Source organism: Giraffa tippelskirchi, chromosome 7 (assembly GCF_054371585.1).
Source record: "Giraffa tippelskirchi isolate mGirTip1 chromosome 7, T2T-mGirTip1v1.2.pri, whole genome shotgun sequence".
Lineage (NCBI taxonomy): Eukaryota > Metazoa > Chordata > Mammalia > Artiodactyla > Giraffidae > Giraffa > Giraffa tippelskirchi.
This window is the reverse complement of record NC_137281.1, coordinates 9,424,136-9,435,406: the sequence shown is the minus strand read 5'-3', so window position 1 is coordinate 9,435,406 and position 11,271 is coordinate 9,424,136. Positions and strand designations below refer to the sequence as shown.

The window sequence follows — 11,271 nt, the reverse complement described above, 5'->3', positions numbered from 1 at the left end:
GACACACATTCCTAGTAGTTCTGCAAAACCAATTCCTTCTTTTGCTGTGCACACCTCTGGAAGACGCTTTCCTAGCCTCCTTTGCATTTAAGTGTGACCACATGACTGAGTTCTAAGCCACGGGACATGAATGGAAGGGAATTTAAACCTTTGTCCATGATTTTATAAATCTTTTCCTCTTTCAAGCCAGCTGGAACAAAGATGACCCCCAGAACCTCAGAAGCCAAATGTTGAACATGGGGGAGCCAGAAGGTGGAAGGAACTCCGGTTCTTGGAGTTCCTTGAGAACACCTTGAGGAAAATCACCTGCAGTGAAGAACAACCATGACTTTACATGAGCAAGAATAAATTCCTAACATTGTTTGAGTCATTAGACATTTTGGAGTTTGTTTGTTACAGCAGCTGATGTTACCCTGACTGACTTATACAACAGGAGAAATGAAGTTTATGGTTTACCCAGGTGAAGTCTACCTCACAGAAAGATACATATTCCTTTCCCAGCTCTGGACCCACAAGTCACAGGTAGATTCTGGTGTCAAATTCATAGAGTCTCTTTCCAGGGAAGACTGATAGCAAACATCTTCCCCTATGTACTGACTGCACTGAGTTAAGAGGCTGTATTTACTAGGCTATTTTACTTTTAGTCCAGAAGCTTAGGATTCTGTTTTTTAATTTTTAACTGGAGGATAATTGCTTTACAGTGTTGTGTTGGTTTCTGCCATACAACGAAGTGAATCAGCCGTAAGTATACACGTTTTCCCTCTTTCTTAAATCTCCCTCCCACCCCAGGCTTCTGTTTTTAAAAAGCTGAATTGGCTCTTTTAGGACAACTGGGAATGCAATGGTTCTGTCTCTGACTCTGTCCTTTCTGCATGTCTCTGCCTATTGGCTTTATCTTTTGAATCTGAGACCAATTTTTGTTTTTCAGGAGAAGCTCCTGGCGCATTCTAAGTTCGCATTCCCCAAATTCTCTTTTTTTCCAAAGAAGAATTGAGGCTGTCTCTCTCTGGTCTTAAGGTCTGAGAGCCCACCCCCTCCTGTACTTCTGTCCTAGCACCTCCAACAACTCTCTGGCTAATGCTAAGTTTCAGCCCATGGCTCTCTGGGCCATTTTCTCTTCAGTAAAGAATGTGCTTGATGGCAAATACTAGGAAATGATGATATCAATAAATAGGTACTTATTTTTCTCACATAACACAAAATCTGGAAGAAGGTAGTTTCAGGTATTGGTCCAATGACATCTGATGTCCCAGGTTCTTGGTCTTTCTGCCTCATCATCCGTTAGAGTGTTGACTTTCATGGTCATGACTGTTGTCTCATGACCACAGGATGGCTGCCACAACTCTGACCATCACATCTACAATCAAGGTAGGAAGATTTTTGTTATCAGGGACACAAAGGTTTACCAGAAGCTTCCCAGCTGACTTCTGCTTTCATCTCTTTGGCCATAATGGTGTCACATGACTATGAGTAGAAGTCAAGAATGCTGGAAAAATGAGTCCCTGACTTTCAGCCTCAAAATCAGAGGTGGGGAGTGAAGAAAGGGGCAGGGAACAATTGTTGGGTTACCATAGTAACCACTGGAGTCCAGTGTCATGACTGTGATGAATAAGGGAGTGTGAGAGAAGGAAACAGAAGGTTCTGTGAGGGGTAAGGATGATTCCTCTCTCTGGGGACTAGGATTTGCAGCCTGGGGGACAATCCATCGTAAGATGTGACTCTGAAATTTTCTGTGACAAGGGAGAAATAACAGCAACAACAATAATAATGCAACAGTAATAATTAGAGTCTAACATATGTGCCAGGCACCTGCTCTACAAACACAGCCTCGTTTATTACTCCAACAAATCCTATTATTATTCCTGTGACTGTAGCTTGACTGGGATCACAGATTTACTCTTATTCCTCGCAGTGTGTTCCCCACTCAGCAGCCAGAGGGAATCTTTAAAACTGAAGTCAGATTATGTCTCTCCTTAGATCACTCCCAATAAAAGCCAGAATCCTTGGGACTTCCCAGACGGTCCAGTGGTTAAGACTCTGCACTTCCAATGCAGGGGACGCAGATTAGATCCCTGGTTGGGGAACTAAGATCCCACATGCCACAGCCAAAAGATTTTTTTAAATTCATAGAACTTGCCTTGGACCCAAAGCTTCATATAATCTGCTTTTTCTCCACCTACCATCTCTCTGACCCTATTTCCCCCTACTTTTCACTGCCAGCCACACTAGCCTTCTTACTTTTTATTCTTGAAAACTCCAGGCATACTCCTGCCCCAGGGCCTTTGCACTTGCCAAATCCTTCTGACAAGATTCTTTCCTGATTTCCACAAGACTTGCTCTCTCACCTCTTTTAGGTCTCTACTGAAATGGCCCTTTCTCCACAAAGTTTCCCCGACCCAGTCCCCCAGCTCTGTCAGTCCCTCTTCTTGATTTGTTTGCTAACCAGCACTTACCACCATCTGATCGCCCCTAGAGTTTATTCTTTTGTTTTTTCTCCTTCTCTAGAATGGAAGCTCCCCAAGGCCTGGGGCATTTGCCTGTCTCATTCATGATGCATCTCCAGCGCTTGGAACAGTGCCTGAATTGTAGAAGATGCTGAATAAATATTAGTTGAATAAAGAAATAGTTGATCTCCATTTTGAAGAAAGAGCTTCTGTTTATTGTGCACTTACTGTGTGTCGGTGATCACCCTAAGCACCTCCAGTGTATCCATTCATCACACCTTTACTACAGGGACATCCCTAATGGTCCAGTGACTAAGATTCCATACTCCCAATGCAGGGGGACCAGGGGTCACAACTAAAAACCCTGCATGCAGCAACAAAGATCCTGTGTGTTGCAGCTAAGACCTGGTGCAGCTGAATAAACATATAAAGGCTTCCCTGGTGGCTCAGACGGTAAAGAACCTGCCAGCAATGCAGGAGACATGGGTTTGATCCCTGGCAGGAAGATGCCCTGGAAAAGGGAATGGCTACCCACTCCAGTATTCTTGCCTGGAGAATCTCATGGACAGAGGAGCCTGGTGGGCTACAGTCCATATGGTCACCAAGAGTTGGACACAACTGAAACCCCTTAGCACACACATATATGCATACACACACACATATATATTTAAATGTTTATTTAAAAAAAAAAAAACCTTCATTACAATGCTGTGATGACTCAGTTATCCCCAATTTACAGACTGAGAAATTGAGGTCCTGAGAGATGAATAAACTTGCTCTTCCAAGTTTCTGCTATAGTAGGAAATTACTGTAAATTCATTAAAGGAACTGATGCTGAAGCTAAAGCTCCAATACTTTGGCCACCTGATGCAAAGAGCTGGCTCATTGGAAAAGCCACTGATGCTGGGAAAGATTGAAGGCAAAAGGAGAAGCAAGGAGGTGGCAGAGAATGAGATGGTTAGGCAGCATCACCAATTCAATGGACATGAATTTGAGCAAACTCCAGGAGTCAGTAGAGGACAGAGAAGCCTGGCATCCTATAGTCCATGGGGTAACAAAGAGTCGGACCCCGAGGAGCAACTGAATAACAACAACAATAAATCACCACAAACTCAGGAGCTTAAAACAGCACATATTCATTGTCTTAAGTCCTGGAGGTGAGAAGTCTGTGCAGGTCAGCAGGGCCGTGTTCCTTATGGAGCTCCGGGCACCAATCACTTTTCCTGCCTTTTCTAGTGTACAGGGGCCGCCTGCACTCCTTGGCCCAGGGCCCTTTCTTGCATCACTTGAAACTTGGCTTCCCTCCTTCTCTGACTCTGACCCTCCTGCCTCGCTCTTTTCTTTACAAGGAATCTTCTCGATTCTGTTGGGTATCCACCTGGGTAATCTAGGTTCCTCTCTCCATCTCAAGATCCTTAACTTGGTCACATCTGTGAAATCCTTTGCCACAGGAAGTGACACGCTTGCAGGATCAGCATAGCAACTGGCTTTGGGGGACATTATTCAGCCCTCCACAGAGCCTCAAGTTACATCCAGAAACTTGGATGCAATCCGCAGCACTGACATTCAAACTCCCATCTGGCTGACTCCAGAGTCCCGGGCCTGTCTTACTTGCCAGAACTGTGGGAGGGGACCTGCCACAGCTCCACCCCCACTCCTGTCCCCACTGTCCCCCCCTCATCCCCACCCCTCCCCAGTCCCAGGGGTTCAAAATGAAGCTTCCAAATTCTGGGCCCTGCATTCCCTCGTCCCCACAGCTCCCCACCCCCAGCCAGTGGGCTCTGCTCCTGGAGTGGAACTTGTTTCCCTTGGACCTCGGCCTGTGGACACCCTTCCAGGCCCTTCCCTCGCCCTCAGCCTGGGGACGTGCTCGTTCAGAGCTCAGCTCCAACGGCACCAGGTGGGCGGGTTGGAAGGACCAACGGGCCAGACAGCGCCAGATTCCAGGGCCCAGAGCGCACAGAGGATTTGCAGATGGGCTGGGGCCTGGGGAAGGGCCCCCCCCAGCCCCGACACTGCTCCTCGTCCAAATGCCATGGCCTGCCACGAGGCAGGGTGAACTCCCACAGCCAGCCTCCTCAATTTCACAGAAAACCGGGGACCACAAACCTCAGACGCGTAACTCTCCTGTTTTTCTAGAAAGTTTTCCTCTCCAAGACCGTGGCTGGTGATTCTCCACTGTCCTCCAACCTCCAAGTGCCCCCAGCGAGCCCGAATCCCCACTTGCTGAGCGCGCATCTTCCTTTATTAAGAACAGAGGTGAGACAGGCAGAGGTATTATGGGGTAGGGTTTGAGTCCAGATTCTGCAGCCCAACTACCCAACTCGGGGAAGACTTGCCTCTTACCAGCTGCGAGACCCTGGGGAGGACACTTTCCTTCTCTGAGCCTCAGTGTTCTCATCTGCAAGATGGGGATGAAATTATAACCATACCTTTCTCTGAGGATTTTTTCTGCAAATAAAACGAGTCATATTTGCAAAATGCTTAGGACAGGTTCTGGTGTGTGAGCACAATATAAATTTTTGTTTAAAAATAAAACAAAATTTTCTTCTTTAGATTCTCAGCCTGAAATTTGCTTTTGCCAACATTTACTTGTCTTTCTCTTCTGCTCTTGGAGGAAATGGCCACACTTCCACCAAAAGCCAGTCCCTTCTCTGCAATGGGGTCCCATCTCTCCTACTCGGGGAAGGTTCCATCTTGTGCTAACCTGTTTAACAATCTCTCTTGCATCATTTTTTGTTTTTGAGACTCCCTTCCTGACCCCCACCTCCAGCTACCACCTCCCTTTCTCTTTAAAAACAATTTTTTTTGGCATGCCCCGAGACACATGAGATCTTAGCTGCCTGACCAAGGATCGAACCTGCTCCCCTCGAAGAGTAAGTGCCGTGTCTTAACCACTGGACCACCAGGGAAGTCCCTCCCCTGTTTTAAACACCCTCAAAGAACCACCATTCCTGGGTTTGGACAAATACACCTTTCGCTCACCCTTCCAACCCTCTGTATCTGATTCTTGTCCCTACTTCTCAAACGGGGTGACTCTTACCAAGATACAGGGGCTTCCATTGTGTAAAGTCAACAAAACAGCTGCTTCTCTGCCCTTATCTGGCTGTCCTTCCCTTCTCTGAAATCCTATCCGCTCTGTGCTGGTTAAATTCTTACTTTGAAATAATTTCAAGCTTATAGTTGAGGTGCAAACCGGGACTAAGAACTGCATCCCTGTAATTTTCCGCCTTGTATAAATCATCATTCCCTCTCTCTCTCTTTCTCCCCAGCCCTCCCTGTTTTTTCCTGTTAGGAGATGTGTCCCTCCCCTCAAAATGATATATTGAAGTCTTGAAGTCATAATCCCCAGTCGCTCAGAATGTGAACTTATTTGGAAAGAGTGGTTGCAGACAGAATCAGTTGAGACGAAGTCTTACTGGAGTAGAACAGACTCTGAATCCCATGTGACTGGTGTCCTGTAAGAAGACCGTCATGTGAACCAAGACTGAGGCACACGTGACAGAGGGAGAAATGAGAGTTGTGCAATTGTAAGCCAAGGAAAGCCAAGGCTTGCCAGCAAACCACCGAAAGCAGACTTCCCTGGTGGTCCAGTGGTTAAGAGTCTGCCTTCCTATGCAGGGGCTGCACATTCAGTCCTTGGTTGGAGAACTAAGATCCACTTGCCGGCAGCGTGCATGTTAAGTCACTTCAGTCGTGTGTGACTCTTTGGATCATAGCCCGCCAAGCTCCTCTGTCCGTGAGGTTCTCCAGGAAAGAATCCTGGAATGGGTTGCCATGCTCTCCTCCAGGGGAATCTTTACGATCCAGAATTTGAACTGGCGTCACTGCAACTAGAGAAGCCCTGGAGTGCCACAGCTCGAGAAATCTGATGCGCCTTGACAAAGACTCAGTGCAGCCTAAATAAAAGATATATATATACAAATTCAAAAATCGCCAAAAGCTAGGAAGAGGCAAGGAGGCAAGAATGACTTCCCCTAGAAGTTGCAGAAGCATGGCCCTATTGATTTCTGACTTTTGGCCTCAGAAAAGTGAATGAATATATTTCTATTGTTTTAAGCTATCCTGATTGTGGCATTTTGATATGGCAGCCCCAGGAAACTGACACACTCTATCCCCCATCCTTTTCTCTCTATATAGTATTTTTTTTTTCAGAACCTTTTGAGAATAAGTTGCATACATCATGTTTCTTTACGTCTCAATATGTCAGTGTTCCCTCCCTAAAAATAAGAGGGACCTTTTCTCACACAGCCATGAGAGTTATCAAAAATCAGGAAATTCAGGACTTCCCTGGTGGTCCAGTAGTTAAGATTTCACACTCCCGGTGCAGGGGCTACAAGTTTGATCCTTGGTCTGGGAGCTAAGATCTTACATGCCATGCCACTCGGCAAAGACTAAAAGTAAAAATAAATGAAATAAAAGAGAGTAAGATCTAAATTAAAAACTATTTTTTTGACCAGACCAGAACCACCAAGCTCTAACCAGATTCTCTTCGTCGGGGTTGAGACCCGGGCGCTTCCAAGATGCCAGCTTACCACTCTTCCCTCATGGACCCTGACACCAAACTCATTGGGAAAATGGCACTGTTGCCCATCAGAAGTCAGTTCAAAGGACCTGCCCCTAGAGAGACAAAAGAAACAGATATTGTGGATGAAGCTATCTGTTACTTTTAGGCCAGTGTCTTCTTCAAAAACTATGAAGTTAAGAATGAAGCTGATAGGACCTTGATATATATAACTCTCTACATGTCTGAGCGTCTAAAGAAACTCCAAAAGCCAAGGTGAGAAAGAAATGTATACACTGGGAATCACTAATTTTCCCTTTCCCGGAGAGCCTGGTTTTTCACTTAATGCCATTTACACCAAATCTGCAAACAGACAGGAAGACGAAGTGATGAGGGCATACTTACAACAGCTAAGGCAAGAGACTGGACTGAGACTTTGTGAGAAAGTTTTTGACTCTGAGAATGATAAACCCAGCAAGTGGTGGACTTGCTTTGTGAAGAGACAATTCATGAATAAGAGTCTTTCAGGACCTGGACAATGAAGGTAGCCTTGGGCAGACACTGTCTCCACAGCGGTGGGCAACATTTACAGCAAGATGTACACAGTTCTTTGCCTTTATTTCATGAAGTTTTATACAGTGGAGAGAAGAGTGTGTGTCTTTACTTGAAGAGCTCTTTATCAAGAATTTGGGGAGGGATGGGTGGGGAAGAATGAGTTGTTGACTGGTGACTTGAAATGTCTGCAGTATTAAGTTGGTGCTTAATAAATAATGATAAAGAAAAAAAAAAACTTTTTAAAAATTCAGGAAGTTCAACATTAGCACCACATGCTTATCCAATCCAAAGTCCATATTCAGTCTCGTCAATCATCCTACTCATATCCTTTCCAGCAACTGTATTTTTCCAGCCTGGGATGTCATGTGAGACCGGAAGTTGCACTCAGTCATCTCTTTCTCACCGCCTTCACTCTGGAGCCCTTTCCCATCTTTCCCGAACGTTTGTGACCCTGACACTTTGAAGAGGGCGGGCCTGTTTTGTGGAATGACCCTGCGTGTGGGTTTGTCTGGTGTCTCCTGGCGATCAGATGCGTTTTTGGCAGGAATTCCCAGAAGTGATTCCCTGGACGTGTCCTCCTTGGTCTGTCATTGCAGGGGCACCTGATTTCAGTATGTGCTACTACTGGGGATGTTCGATTTGATTCCTGGATTAAAGTGGCATCTGCTAGGTTGCTCTGGCATGAATCATTACTTTTCTCTTTGTAACTCCTCCCTTAGCTGTAAACACACACACCTTGCTTTATTATGTTAGCAATACATCTTGAGGATTTCAGTACATTGTTTCAGTACATTCAGTACATTGTTTCCTAGAAAGGGAATCTTGCCATACCAGCAAAGAGAATTCTCTCTTGCTTTTCTTTTACATGTGTGTGTCTCCCATTATATGGCTGTACCATGATTTGCTAAACAGTCTATAAATGGATGGTGGTGGTAGTGGTTTAGTCTCTAAGTCAACTCTTGCAACTCCAAGAACTGTAGCCCACCAGGCTTCTCTGTCCATGGAATTCTCCAGGCAAGAATACTGGAGTGGGTTGCCATACCCTTCTCCAGGGGATCTTCCCAACATGGGGATCGAACCTGGGTCTTCTACATTACAAACAGATTTTTTTACAGACTAAGCCACCAGGGAAGCCCCTATAAATGGATATTTGGGCCAATTCCAGTCTTTTGCTACTCCTTTCTTTGTTCTTCAAATACACACTCTTGGGGTTCTCTTGCCCCTTCCCTTCTGGCACAATCCTTAATCCTTTCTCTCAATTTCTCCTCTTCTGCCTGACATTGAGCCACCATTCTCTCTCCTTTCTCCACACTCTATCTCTAGATGATCTCACCCTGCTCCTCAGCTTAAAATTCCTCTCATGTGCCAATGACTTCTAAATTTATATCCCCGCCCCATTTCTTCCCTGTGCTCCAGGCTTGTATGTCTAACTCTGTTTGGATGTCTGCTAGGCATATCAAATTTAAGAACCCCCCCAAATGGAATTCCTGACCTCATAGCTCATTTCTCCCTAGAGTTTCCCCATCGTAGTGAATAGACCCACCAACATTCAAAACATTTGAGCCGAAGATAGAGTCATTTGAATTTTTTTTAATTAAGGTACAATTCATGTAATATAAAATTAACCATTTTTAAGCAGGAATAAATTGTGGAAGTGTTAGTTGCTCAGTCGTGTCCAACTCTTTGCAACCCCATGGACTGTAGTCCGCCAGGCTCCTCTGTCCATAGGATTCTCCAGGCAAGAATAGTGGAGTGGGTTGCCATTCCCTTCTCCAGGGGATCTTCCCAACCCAGGGATTGAACCTGGGTCTCCTGCATTGCAGGCGAATACTTTATCATCTGAACCACCAGAGAAGCCCTTTCACTTTCATTGTTAAGCATATATTACATTCATTTATTTTTAAAATACTTTGATTGATTGATTTTTGGCTGTGCTGAGTCTTCGTTGCTGTGAGGACTTCTCTCTAGCTGCGGCGAGCAGGGACTATTCTTTGTGTGGTATGTACGTTTCTCAGTGCAGTTGCTCCTCTTGTTGCAGAGCAGGGGCTCTAGGGCTTCAGTAGTTGTGGTTCTGGGCTCCAGAGCACAGGCTTAGTGGCTGTGGTACCCGGGCTTACTTGCTTTGCAGCATGTAGGATCCTCCTGGACCAGGGATCAAACCTGCTTCTCCTGCACTGGCAGGAAGACTCTTCACCACTGAGCTACTAGGGAAGCCTTTAAAGTAACCATTTTAAAGTGTACACAAGTGGCATTTAGTACCTTCACCATATTGTGCAAACATGACCTCTATCTAGTCCAAGAATTGTCATCATCCCCAAAGGAAATCTGATATTGATTAAGCAGTCACTCCTCATTCCCCCCTCCCTCCTTCCCTGGCAGCTACTAATCAATTTTATATCTCTACAGCTTTACTTATTTTGGAGATTTTTTTTTTTTTTACTGCATGGCATTCAGGATCTTCTCTGACCAAGAACTGAACCCATGATCCCACACTGGGAGCACAGAGTCTTAACCACTGGACCACCAGGGAAGTCCTGGAGATTTTATATGAATGGAATCATACACATGTGGTGTTTTGTGTCTGGCTTCTTTGACTTAGCATACTGTCTTCTGCTGCTGCTGCTGCTGCTAAGTCGCTTCAGTTGTGTCCGACTCTGTGCGACCCCATAGACGGCAGCCCATCAGGCTTCGCCGTCCCTGGGATTCTCCAGGCAAGAATACTGGAGTGGATTGCCATTTCCTTCTCCAGTGCATGAAAGGGAAAAGTGAAAGTGAAGTCGCTCAGTCGTGTCCGACTCTTAGCGACCCCATGGACTGTAGCCTACCAGGCTCCTCCGTCCATGGGATTTTCCAGGCAAGAGTACTGGAGTGGGGTGCCATTGCCTTCTCCGATACTGTCTTCAAGGCTTATCGATGTCAAAGCATGTATCAGAATTCCGATACTGTCTTCAAGGCTTATCAATGTCAAAGCATGTATCAGAATTCCGTTCCTTCCTTTGGCTGAATAATATTCCATTTTATGGCTATACCACACACAACATTGTAAATAAACTATATTTCAATTTTTTTAAAAGTGGTTAAAAAATTAAATGATAGATGCAGGGCTTAGAATGTTGTCTGGCACACAGCATACCCTATGTAAGTGACAGCGATGACGCCTTCTAAAAGCAATATTGCTGTTGTGGTTATTATATGTGTCCTTCAAGATCCCTTCCAGTGTCATCTCCTCCAGGAAGCCTTCCCAGGGTGAGTCCAGATAGGATAAGTTGCTCAGATTTCCCCAGAATATTTTATTTAGTTCTTTCTTTAAACCTCAGCAAAACATGTCTCAATTATTATACTCTGTATTTTACACCCCACATCAAGGATCAGAATATTATATTCGTGATAATTATAGTGTTTCTCTCCCTGGCTGTAAACAGGCTGGCCTGGCCAGTCATAACCACTGGATTAAGCTCCTAAAAGCAGAGCTTGTTTCATTCACTCAAGTATGCCCAACACGTCTCCTGGAGCCGGGAACAGGGAGACTTCTCAGGCAATATTGGTGGATCCAATAAATGAACCATTCTGTCCCCTCCCTTTCAACTTGGAATGTGCATAAACCCAGAGATATGCAATGGTGCCCCAAGGATTCATAAATTCATGGCAAAAAAAGTTTTTTGCAAGGAGTTTGTTATAAATATCTTTATTACAAGTCTCTTTTCCCCTCAGTTTTATTGAAAAATAATTGACATACATCACTGTATAAGTTTTGGGCTTCCTTTGTGG

The 11,271-nt window shown here is 45.1% G+C and overlaps 1 pseudogene; it reads left to right on the top strand.

Moving 5' to 3' along the window:
* The first annotated feature begins 6,967 nt into the window (after nt 1-6,967).
* Nucleotides 6,968-7,490, top strand: LOC145515363 (actin-related protein 2/3 complex subunit 3 pseudogene; annotated as a pseudogene).
* Nucleotides 7,491-11,271: the final 3,781 nt, after the last annotated feature.